The sequence below is a fragment of the Schistocerca serialis genome, unplaced genomic scaffold, assembly GCF_023864345.2.
Source record: "Schistocerca serialis cubense isolate TAMUIC-IGC-003099 unplaced genomic scaffold, iqSchSeri2.2 HiC_scaffold_1363, whole genome shotgun sequence".
In the NCBI taxonomy this organism is placed as follows: Eukaryota; Metazoa; Arthropoda; class Insecta; order Orthoptera; family Acrididae; genus Schistocerca; species Schistocerca serialis.
In genome coordinates, this window is record NW_026047584.1 from 9,174,782 (window position 1) to 9,187,706 (window position 12,925).

The following is a 12,925-nucleotide window of genomic DNA, read 5'->3' on the forward strand; positions in this document are numbered from 1 at the left end:
TCCAATTTCCTTGTTTCATCGTCAATAAGAAGGTTTAAGGGATACAGTAAACCTGAAGTGAAGCATCGGAATCCATAACTAGTGTTACGAGAATGGTTCAAATCATAGTCAGTACAAAGAGTCAGTCTTCTTGTACTTAAGTCGGCATTGTGCCTTTTCTATTTCAGTCCGATGCGATATCTGTGTTTCATCGTCAATAAGAAGGTCCCAGGGATACAGTAAACCTGAAGTGAAGCATCGGAATCTATAACTAGTGTCACAGGAATGGTTCAAAGTCATAGTCAGTAAGAAGCGTCAGTCTTCTTGTACTTAAGTCGGCATTGTGCCTTTTCTATTTAATTCTGATGCAATTTCTGTGTTTCATCGTCAATAAGAAGGTCCAAGGGAAACAGTAAACCTGGAGTGAAGCACCGGAATCAATAACTAGTGTCACAGGAATGGTTCAAATCATAGACAGTAGGAAGAGTCCGTCCTCTTGTACTTAAGTCGGCATTGTGCCTTTTCTATTTAGTTCCGATGCAATATCTGTGTTTCATCGTCAATAAGAAGGTCCAAGGGATACAGTAAACCTGGAGTGAAGCATCGGAATCTATAACTAGTGTCACAGGAATGGTTCAAAACATAGTCAGTAAGAAGAGTCAGTCTTCTTGTACTTAAGTCGGCATTGTGCCGGTTCTATTTAATTCCGAAGCAATTTCTGTGTTTCATCGGCAATAAGAAGGTCAGAGGGATAATGTAAACCTGAAGTGAAGCATCGCAATCTATAACTAGTGTCACAGGAATGGATCAAAGCATTGTCAGTAAGAAGAGTTAGTCTTCTTGTCCTTAAGTCGGCATTCTGCCTTTTGTATTTAATTCCGTTGCAATTTCTGTTTTCCATCGTCAGTAAGATGGTCCAAAGGATACAGTAAACTTGGAGTGTAGTGTCGGAATCTATAACTAGTGTCACAGGAATGGTTCAAAACATAGACAGTAAGAAAAGTCAGTCGTCTCGTACTTAAGTCGGCATTGTGCCTTTTCTATTTAATTCCGATGCAATTTCTGTGTTTCATCGTCAATAAGAAGGTCAGAGGAGTATAGTAAACCAGAATTGAAGCATCCGAATCCATAACTAGTGTCACAGGAATGGTTCAAAACATAGTCAGTTAAAAGAGTCAGTCTTCTTGTACTTAATTCGGCATTGTGACTTTTGTATTTAATTCCGATGCAATTTCTGTGTTTCATCGTCAATATGAAGGTCCAAGGGATACAATAAACCTGAAGTGAAGCATCATAATCTGTAACTAGTGTCACAGGAATGGTTCAAAGCATAGTCAGTAAGAAGAGTCAGTCTTTTTGTACTTAAGTCGGAATTGTGCCTTTTGTGTTTAATTCCGATGCAATTTCTGTGTTTCATCGTCAATAAGAAGGTCCAAGGGATACAGTAAGCCGGAATAGAAGCATAGGAATCTATAACTAGTGTCACAGGAATGGTTCAAATCATAGACAGTAAGAAGAGTCAGTCTTCTTGTACTTAAGTCAGCATTGTGCCTTTTGTATTTAATTCCTATGCAATTTCTGTGTTTCATCGTCAATAAGAAGATCATAAGGATACAGTAAACCTGAAGTGAAGCATCGGAATCTATAACTAGTGTCACAGGAATGGTTCAAAGCATAGTCAGTAAGAAGAGTCAGTCTTCTTGTCCTTAAGTCGGCATTTTGCCCTTTGTATTTAATTCCGATGCAATTTCTGTGTTTCATCGTCAATAAGAAGGTCAGAGGGATACAGCAAACCTGAGGTTAAGCATCGCAATCTATAACTAGTGTCACAGGAATGGTTCAAAACGTAGTCAGTAAGAAGAGTCAGTCTTCTTGTAGTTAAGTCTGCATTGTGCCTTTTGTATTTAATTCCGATGCAATTTCTGTGTTTCATCATCAATAAGAAGGTCGGAGGGATACAGTAAACCTGAAGTGAAGCATCGGAATCTAAAACTAGTGTCACAGGAATGGTTCAAAACATAGGCAGTAAGAAAGATCAGTCCTCTTGTACTTAAGTCGGCATTGTGCCTTTTGTATTTAATTCTGATGCAATTTCTGTGTTTCATCGTCAATAAGAAGGTCCAAGGAATAAAATAAACCTGAAGTGAAGCATCGGAATCTATAACTAGTGTCACAGGAATGGTTCAAAACATAGTCAGTAAGAAGAGTGAGTCTTTTTGTACTTAAGTCGGCATTGTGCCTTTTCTGTTTAATTCCGATGCAATTTCTGTGTTTCATCGTCAATAAGAAGGTCCAAGGGATACAGTAAGCCTGAATAGAAGCATAGGAATCTATAACTAGTGTCACAGGAATGGTTCAAATCATAGACAGTAAGAAGAGTCAGTCTTCTTGTACTTAAGTCAGCATTGTGCCTTTTGTATTTAATTCCGATGCAATTTCTGTGTTACATCGTCATTAAGAAGATCATAGGGATACAGTAAACCTGAAGTGAAGCATCGGAATATATAACTAGTGTCACAGGAATGGTTCAAAACATAGTCAGTAGGAAGAGTCAGTCTTCTTGTACTTAAGTCGGCATTGTGCCTTTTGTATTTAATTCCGATGCAATTTCTGTGTTTCATCGTCTATAAGAAGGTTCAAGGGATACAGTAAACCTGAAGTGAAGCATTGGAATCCTTAACTAGTGTTACGAGAATGGTTCAAATCATAGTCAGTACAAAGAGTCAGTCTTCTTGTACTTAAGTCGGCATTGTGCCTTTTGTATTTAATTCCGATGCAATTTCTGTGTTTCATCGTCAATAAGAAGGTGAGAGGGATACAGTAAACCTGAAGTGAAGCATCGCAATCTATAACTAGTGTCACAGGAATGGATCAAATCATAGACAGTAGGAAGAGGCAGTCTTCTTGTACTTAAGTCGGTACTGTGCATTTTGTATTTAATTCGGATGCAATTTCTGTGTCTCTTCGTGTATAGGAAGGTCAGAGGGATACAGTAAACCTTAAGTGAAGCATCGGAATCTATAACTAGTGTCACAGGAATGGTTCAAACATAAGTAGTAAGAAGAGTCAGTCTTCTTGTACTTAAGTCGGCATTGTGCCTTTTCTATTTCATTCCGATGCAAAATCTGTGTTTCATCGTCAATAAGAAGGTCCAAGGGACACAGTAAACCTGGAGTGAAGCACCGGAATCAATAACTAGTGCCACAGGATTGGTTCAAAACATAGACAGTAAGAAGAGTCAGTCCTCTTGTACTTAAGTCGGCATTGTGCCTTTTCTATTTAGTTCCGATGTAATATCTGTGTTTCATCGTCAATACGAAGGTCCAAGGGATACAGTAACCCTGGAGTGAAGCATCGGAATCTATAACTAGTGTCACAGGAATGGTTCTAAACATAGTCAGTAAGAAGAGTCAGTCCTCTTGTACTTAAGTCGGCATTGTGCCTGTTCTATTTAATTCCGATGCAATTTCTGTGTTTCATCGTCAATAAGAAGGTCAGAGGGATAATGTAAACCTGAAGTGAAGCATCGCAATCTATAACTAGTGTCACAGGAATGGATCAAAACATAGTCAGTAAGAAGAGTCAGTCTTCTTGTCCTTAAGTCGGCAATGTGCCTTTTGTATTTAATTCCGATGCAATTTCTGTTTTTCATCGTCAGTAAGAAGGTCCAAAGGATACAGTAAACTTGGAGTGTAGTGTCGGAATCTATAACTAGTGTCACAGGAATGGTTCAAAACATAGGCAGTAAGAAGAGTCAGTCTTCGTGTACTTAAGTCGGCATTGTGCCTATTGTATTTAATTCCGATGCAAATTCTGTGTTTCATCGTCAATAAGAAGGTCAGAGGGATACAGTAAACCTGAAGTGAAGCATCGGAATCTATAACTAGTGTCACAGGAATGGTTCCAAGCATAGACAGTAAGAAGAGTCAGTCTCTTGTACTTAAGTCGGTCTTGTGCCTTTTGTATTTAATTCCGATGCAATATCTGTGTTTCATCGTCAATAAGAAGGTCCAAGGGAGACAGTAAACCTGAAGTGAAGCATCGCAATCTATAACTAGTGTCACAAGAATGGTTCAAAGCATAGTCAGTAAGAAGAGTCAGTCTTTTTGGACTTAAGTCGGCATTGTGCCTTTTGTGTTTAATTCCGATGCAATTACTGTGTTTCAACATCAATAAGAAGGTCAGAGGGATACAGTAAACCTGAAGTGAAGCATCGGAATCTATAACTAGTGTCACAGGAATGGTTCAAAACATAGACAGTAAGAAAGATCAGTCCTCTTGTACTTAAGTCGGCATTGTGCCTTTTGTATTTAATTCCGATGCAATTTCTGTGCTTCATCGTCAAATCGAAGATCAGAGGGTTACAGTAAACCTGAAGTGAAGCATCGGAATCTATAACTAGTGTCACAGGAATGGTTCAAAACATAGACAGTAAGAAAAGTCAGTCGTCTTGTACTTAAGTGGGCATTGTGCCTTTTCTATTTAATTCGGATGCAATTTCTGTGTTTCATCGTCAATAAGAAGGTCAGAGGGATACAGTGAACCAGAAGTGAAGCATCCGAATCCATAACTAGTGTCACAGGAATGGTTCACACATAGTCAGTAAAAAGCGTCACTCTTCTTGTACTTAAGTCGGCATTGTACCTTTTGTATTTAATTCCGATGCAATTTCTGTGTTTCATCGTCAATAAGAAGGTCCAAGGGATACAGTAAACCTGAGGTGAAGCATCGCAATCTATAACTAGTGTCACAGGAATGGTTCAAAACATAGTCAGTAAGAAGAGTCAATCTTCTTGTACTTAAGTCTGCATTGTGCCTTTTGTATTTAATTCCGATGCAATTTCTGTGTTTCATCATCAATAAGAAGGTCAGAGGGATACAGTAAACCTGAAGTGAAGCATCGGAATCTATAACTAGTGTCACAGGAATGGTTCAAAATATAGACAGTAAAAAGAGTCAGTCTTCTTGTACTTAAGTCGGCATTGTGACTTTTGTATTTATTTCCGATGCAATTTCTGTGTTTCATCGTCAATAAGAAGGTCCAAGGGATACAATAAACCTGAAGTGAAGCATCGGAATCTATAACTAGTGTCACAGGAATGGTTCAAAACATAGTCAGTAAGAAGAGTCAGCCTTTTTGTACTTAAGTCGGCATTGTACCTTTTGTGTTTAATTCCGATGCAATATCTGTGTTTCATCGTCAATAAGAATGTCCAAGGGATACAGTAAGCCTGAATAGAAGCATAGGAATCTATAACTAGTGTCACAGGAATGGTTCAAACATACTCAGTAAAAAGAGTCAGTCTTCTTGTACTTAAGTCGGCATTGTACCTTTTGTATTTAATTCCGATGCAATTTCTGTGTATCATCGTCAATAAGAAGGTCCAAGGGATACAGTAAACCTGAAGTGAAGCATCGGAATCTATAACTAGTGTCACAGGAATGGTTCAAAGCATAGTCAGTAAGAAGAGTCAGTCTTTTTGTACTTAAGTAGGCATTGTGCCTTTTGTGTTTAATTCCGATGCAATTTCTGTGTTTCATCGTCAATAAGAAGGTCCAAGGGATACAGTAAGCCTCAAGTGAAGCATCGGAATCTATAACTAGTGTCACAGGAATGGTTCAAAACATAGACAGTAAGAAGAGTCAGTCTTCTTGTACTTAAGTCGGTCTTGTGCCTTTTGTATTTAATTCCGATGCAATTTCTGTGTTTCATCGTCAATAAGAAGGTCCAAAGGAGACAGTAAACCTGAAGTGAAGCATCGCAATCTATAACTAGTGTCACAGAAATTGTTCAAAACATAGACAGTAAAAAGAGGCAGCCTTCTTGTAGTTAAGTCGGCATTGTGCCTTTTCTATTTAATTCCGATGCAATCTCTGTGTTTCATCGTCAATTAGAAGGTCCAAGGTATACAGTAAACCTGAAGTGAAACATCGGAATCTATAACTAGTGACACAGGAATGGTTCAAACATAGTCAGTACGAAGAGTCAGTCTTCTTATACTTAAGTCGGCATTGTGCCTTTTGTATTTAATTCCGATGCAAATTCTGTGTTGCATCGTCAATAAGAAGGTCAGAGGGATACAGCAAACCTGAAGTGAAGCATCGGAATCTATAACTAGTGTCTCAGGAATGGTTCAAAACATAGACAGTAAAAAGGATCAGTCCTCTTGTACTTAAGTCGGCATTGTGCCTTTTCTATTTAATTCCGATGCAATTTCTGTGTTTCATCGTCAATAAGAAGGTCCAAGGGATACAGTAATTCTGGAATGAAGCATCGGAATCTATAACTACTGTCACAGGAATGGTTCAAATCATAGACAGTAGGAAGAGTCAGTCTTCTTGTACTTAAGTCGGCATTGTGCCGTTTGTATTTAATTCCGATGCAAATCCTGTGTTTCATCGTCATTAAGAAGGTCAGAGGGATACAGCAAACCTGAAGTGAAGCATCGCAATCTATAACTAGTGTCACAGGTATGCTTCAAAACATAGTCAGTAAGAAGAGTCAGTCTTCTTGTACTTAAGTCTGCATTGTGCCTTTTGTATTTAATTCCGATGCAATTTCTGTGTTTCAACATCAATAAGAATGTCAGAGGGATACAGTAAACCTGAAGTGAAGCATCGGAATCTACAACTAGTGTCACAGGAATGGTTCAAAACATAGACAGTAAGAAAGATCAGTCCTCTTGTACTTAAGTCGGCATTGTGCCTTTTGTATTCAATTCCGATGCAATTTCTGTGTTTCATCGTCAATAAGAAGATCAGAGGGATACAGTAAACCTGAAGTGAAGTATCGGAATCTATAACTAGTGTCACAAGAATAGTTCAAAACATAGACAGTAAGAAAAGTCAGTCGTCTTGTACTTAAGTCGGCATTGTGCCTTTTCTATTTATTTCCGATGCAATTTCTGTATTTCATCCTCAATAAGAAGGTCAGAGGGATACAGTGAACCATAAGTGAAGCATCCGAATCCATAACTAGTGTCACAGGAATGGTTCAAACATAGTCAGTAAAAAGAGTCAGTTTTCTTGTACTTAAGTCGGCATTGTACCTTTTATATTTAATTCCGATGCAATTTCTGTGTTTCATCGTCAATAAGAATGTCCAAGGGATACAGTAACCCTGAAGTGAAGCATCGGAATCTATAACTAGTGTCACAAGAATGGTTCAAAGCATAGTCAGTAAGAAGAGTCAGTCTTTTTGTACTTAAGTCGGTATTGTGCCTTTTGTGTTTAATTCCGATGCAATTTCTGTGTTTCATCGTCAATAAGAAGGTCCAAGGGAAACGGTAAGCCTGAAGTGAAGCATCGGAATCTATAACTAGTGTCACAGGAATGGTTCAAAACATAGACAGTAAGAAGAGTCAGTCTTCTTGTACTTATGTCAGCATTGTGCCTTTTGTATTTAATTCCGATGCAATTTCTGTGTTTCATCGTCAATAAGAAGATCATAGGGATACAGTAAACCTGAAGTGAAGCATCGGAATCTATAACTAGTGTCACAGGAATGGTTTAAAACATAGTCAGTAAGAAGAGTCAGTCTTCTTGTACTTAAGTCGGCATTGTGCCTTTTGTATTTAATTCCGATGCAATTTCCTTGTTTCATCGTCAATAAGAAGGTTTAAGGGATACAGTAAACCTGAAGTGAAGCATCGGAATCCATAACTAGTGTTACGAGAATGGTTCAAATCATAGTCAGTACAAAGAGTCAGTCTTCTTGTACTTAAGTCGGCATTGTGCCTTTTCTATTTCATTCCGATGCGATATCTGTGTTTCATCGTCAATAAGAAGGTCCAAGGGATACAGTAAACCTGAAGTGGAGCATCGGAATCTATAACTAGTGTCACAGGAATGGTTCAAAGTCATAGTCAGTAAGAAGCGTCAGTCTTCTTGTACTTAAGTCGGCATTGTGCCTTTTCTATTTAATTCTGATGCAATTTCTGTATTTCATCGTCAATAAGAAGGTCCAAGGGAAACAGTAAACCTGGAGTGAAGCACCGGAATCAATAACTAGTGTCACAGGAATGGTTCAAAACATAGACAGTAGGAAGAGTCCGTCCTCTTGTACTTAAATCGGCATTGTGCCTTTTCTATTTAGTTCCGATGCAATATCTGTGTTTCATCGTCAATAAGAAGGTCCAAGGGATACAGTAAACCTGGAGTGAAGCATCGGAATCTATAACTAGTGTCACAGGAATGGTTCAAAACATAGTCAGTAAGAAGAGTCAGTCTTCTTGTACTTAAGTCGGCATTGTGCCTGTTCTATTTAATTCCGAAGCAATTTCTGTGTTTCATCGTCAATAAGAAGGTCAGAGGGATAATGTAAACCTGAAGTGAAGCATCGCAATCTATAACTAGTGTCACAGGAATGGATCAAAACATTGTCAGTAAGAAGAGTCAGTCTTCTTGTCCTTAAGTCGGCATTGTGCCTTTTGTATTTAATTCCGTTGCAATTTCTGTTTTCCATCGTCAGTAAGAAGGTCCAAAGGATACAGTGAACTTGGAGTGTAGTGTCGGAATCTATAACTAGTGTCACAGGAATGGTTCAAAACATAGACAGTAAGAAAAGTCAGTCGTCTCGTACTTAAGTCGGCATTGTGCCTTTTCTATTTTATTCCGATGCAATTTCTGTGTTTCATCGTCAATAAGAAGGTCAGAGGGATATAGTAAACCAGAATTGAAGCATCCGAATCCATAACTAGTGTCACAGGAATGGTTCAAAACATAGTCAGTAAAAAGAGTCAGTCTTCTTGTACTTAATTCGGCATTGTGACTTTTGTATTTAATTCCGATGCAATTTCTGTGTTTCATCGTCAATAAGAAGGTCCAAGGGATACAATAAACCTGAAGTGAAGCATCATAATCTGTAACTAGTGTCACAGGAATGGTTCAAAGCATAGTCAGTAAGAAGAGTCAGTCTTTTTGTACTTAAGTCGGCATTGTGCCTTTTGTGTTTAATTCCGATGCAATTTCTGTGTTTCATCGTCAATAAGAAGGTCCAAGGGATACAGTAAGCCTGAATAGCAGCATAGGAATCTATAACTAGTGTCACAGGAATGGTTCAAATCATAGACAGTAAGAAGAGTCAGTCTTCTTGTACTTAAGTCAGCATTGTGCCTTTTGTATTTAATTCCGATGCAATTTCTGTGTTTCATCGTCAATAAGAAGATCATAAGGATACAGTAAACCTGAAGTGAAGCATCGGAATCTATAACTAGTGTCACAGGAATGGTTCAAAACATAGTCAGTAAGAAGAGTCAGTTTTCTTGTCCTTAAGTCGGCATTTTGCCCTTTGTATTTTATTCCGATGCAATTTCTGTGTTTCATCGTCAATATGAAGGTCAGAGGGATACAGCAAACCTGAGGTTAAGCATCGCAATCTATAACTAGTGTCACACGAATGGTTCAAAACATAGTCAGTAAGAAGAGTCAATCTTCTTGTACTTAAGTCTGCATTGTGCCTTTTGTATTTAATTCCGATGCAATGTCTGTGTTTCATCATCAATAAGAAGGTCAGAGGGATACAGTAAACCTGAAGTGAAGCATCGGAATCTATAACTAGTGTCACAGGAATGGTTCAAAATATAGACAGTAGAAAGAGTCAGTCTTCTTGTACTTAAGTCGGCATTGTGACTTTTGTATTTATTTCCGATGCAATTTCTGTGTTTCATCGTCAATAAGAAGGTCCAAGGGATACAATAAACCTGAAGTGAAGCATCGGAATCTATAACTAGTGTCACAGGAATGGTTCAAAACATAGTCAGTAAGAAGAGTCAGCCTTTTTGTACTTAAGTCGGCATTGTGCCTTTTGTGTTTAATTCCGATGCAATATCTGTGCTTCATCGTCAATAAGAATGTCCAAGGGATACAGTAAGCCTGAATTGAAGCATAGGAATCTATAACTAGTGTCACAGGAATGGTTCAAACATACTCAGTAAAAAGAGTCAGTCTTCTTGTACTTAAGTCGGCATTGTACCTTTTGTATTTAATTCCGATGCAATTTCTGTGTTTCATCGTCAATAAGAAGGTCCAAGGGATACAGTAAACCTGAAGTGAAGCATCGGAATCTATAACTAGTGTCACAGGAATGGTTCAAAGCATAGTCAGTAAGAAGAGTCAATCTTTTTGTACTTAAGTAGGCATTGTGCCTTTTGTGTTTAATTCCGATGCAATTTCTGTGTTTCATCGTCAATAAGAAGGTCCAAGGGATACAGTAAGCCTCAAGTGAAGCATCGGAATCTATAACTAGTGTCACAGGAATGGTTCAAAACATAGACAGTAAGAAGAGTCAGTCTTCTTGTACTTAAGTCGGTCTTGTGCCTTTTGTATTTAATTCCGATGCAATTTCTGTGTTTCATCGTCAATAAGAAGGTCCAAAGGAGACAGTAAACCTGAAGTGAAGCATCGCAATCTATAACTAGTGTCACAGAAATTGTTCAAAACATAGACAGTAAAAAGAGGCAGCCTTCTTGTAGTTAAGTCGGCATTGTGCCTTTTCTATTTAATTCCGATGCAATCTCTGTGTTTCATCGTCAATTAGATGGTCCAAGGTATACAGTGAACCTGAAGTGAAGCATCGGAATCTATAACTAGTGACACAGGATTGGTTCAAACATAGTCAGTACGAAGAGTCAGTCTTCTTATACTTAAGTCGGCATTGTGCCTTTTGTATTTAATTCCGATGCAAATTCTGTGTTGCATCGTCAATAAGAAGGTCAGAGGGATACAGCAAACCTGAGGTGAAGCATCGGAATCTATAACTAGTGTCTCAGGAATGGTTCAAAACATAGACAGTAAAAAGGATCAGTCCTCTTGTACTTAAGTCGGCATTGTGCCTTTTCTATTTCATTCCGATGCAATTTCTGTGTTTCATCGTCAATAAGAAGGTCCAAGGGATACAGTAATTCTGGAATGAAGCATCGGAATCTATAACTACTGTCACAGGAATGGTTCAAAACATAGACAGTAGGAAGAGTCAGTCTTCTTGTACTTAAGTCGGCATTGTGCCGTTAGTATTTAATTCCGATGCAAATCCTGTGTTTCATCGTCATTAAGAAGGTCAGAGGGATACTGCAAACCTGAAGTGAAGCATCGCAATCTATAACTAGTGTCACAGGTATGCTTCAAAACATAGTCAGTAAGAAGAGTCAGTCTTCTTGTACTTAAGTCTGCATTGTGCCTTTTGTATTTAATTCCGATGCAATTTCTGTGTTTCAACATCAATAAGAATGTCAGAGGAATACAGTAAACCTGAAGTGAAGCATCGGAATCTACAACTAGTGTCACAGGAATGGTTCAAAACATAGACAGTAAGAAAGATCAGTCCTCTTGTACTTAAGTCGGCATTGTGCCTTTTGTATTCAATTCCGATGCAATTTCTGTGTTTCATCGTCAATAAGAAGATCAGAGGGATACAGTAAACCTGAAGTGAACTATCGGAATCTATAACTAGTGTCACAAGAATAGTTCAAAACATAGACAGTAAGAAAAGTCAGTCGTCTTGTACTTAAGTCGGCATTGTGCCTTTTCTATTTATTTCCGATGCAATTTCTGTATTTCATCCTCAATAAGAAGGTCAGAGGGATACAGTAACCCTGAAGTGAAGCATCGGAATCTATAACTAGTGTCACAGGAATGGTTCAAAACATAGACAGTAAGAAGAGTCAGTCCTCTTGTACTTAAGTCGGCATTGTGCCTTTTCTATTTAGTTCCGATGTAATATCTGTGTTTCATCGTCAATACGAAGGTCCAAGGGATACAGTAAACCTGGAGTGAAGCATCGGAATCTATAACTAGTGTCACAGGAATGGTTCAAAACATAGTCAGTAAGAAGAGTCAGTCTTCTTGTACTTAAGTCGGCATTGTGCCTGTTCTATTTAATTCCGATGCAATTTCTGTGTTTCATCGTCAATAAGAAGGTCAGAGGGATAATGTAAACCTGAAGTGAAGCATCGCAATCTATAACTAGTGTCACAGGAATGGATCAAAACATAGTCAGTAAGAAGAGTCAGTCTTCTTGTCCTTAAGTCGGCAATGTGCCTTTTGTATTTAATTCCGATGCAATTTCTGTTTTTCATCGTCAGTAAGAAGGTCCAAAGGATACAGTAAACTTGGAGTGTAGTGTCGGAATCTATAACTAGTGTCACAGGAATGGTTCAAAACATAGGCAGTAAGAAGAGTCAGTCTTCGTGTACTTAAGTCGGCATTGTGCCTATTGTATTTAATTCCGATGCAAATTCTGTGTTTCATCGTCAATAAGAAGGTCAGAGGGATACAGCAAACCTGAAGTGAAGCACCGCAATCTATAACTAGTGTCACAGGAATGGTTCAAAGCATAGTCTGTAAGAAGAGTCAGTCTTCTTGTACTTAAGTCTGCATTGTGCCTTTTGTTTTTTAATTCCGATGCAATTTCTGTGTTTGATCATCAATAAGAAGGTCAGAGGTTTACAGTAAACCTGGAGTGAAGCATCGGAATCTATAACTAGTGTCACAGGAATGGTTCAAAGCATAGTCAGTAAGAAGAGTCAGTCTTTTTGTACTTAAGTCGGCATTGTGCCTTTTGTGTTTAATTCCGATGCAATTTCTGTGTTTCATCGTCAATAAGAAGGTCCAATGGATACAGTAATCCTGAAATGCAGCATCGGAATCTATAACTAGTGTCACAGGAATGGTTCAAAACATAGACAGTAAAAAGAGTCAGTCTTCTTGTACTTAAGTCACCATTGTACCTTTTGTATTTATTTCCGATGCAATTTCTGTGTTTCATCGTCAATAAGAAGATCATAGGGATACAGTAAACCTGAAGTGAAGCATCGGAATCTATAACTAGTGTCACAGGAATGGTTCCAAGCATAGACAGTAAGAAGAGTCAGTCTCTTGTACTTAAGTCGGTCTTGTGCCTTTTGTATTTAATTCCGATGCAATATCTGTGTTTCATCGTCAATAAGAA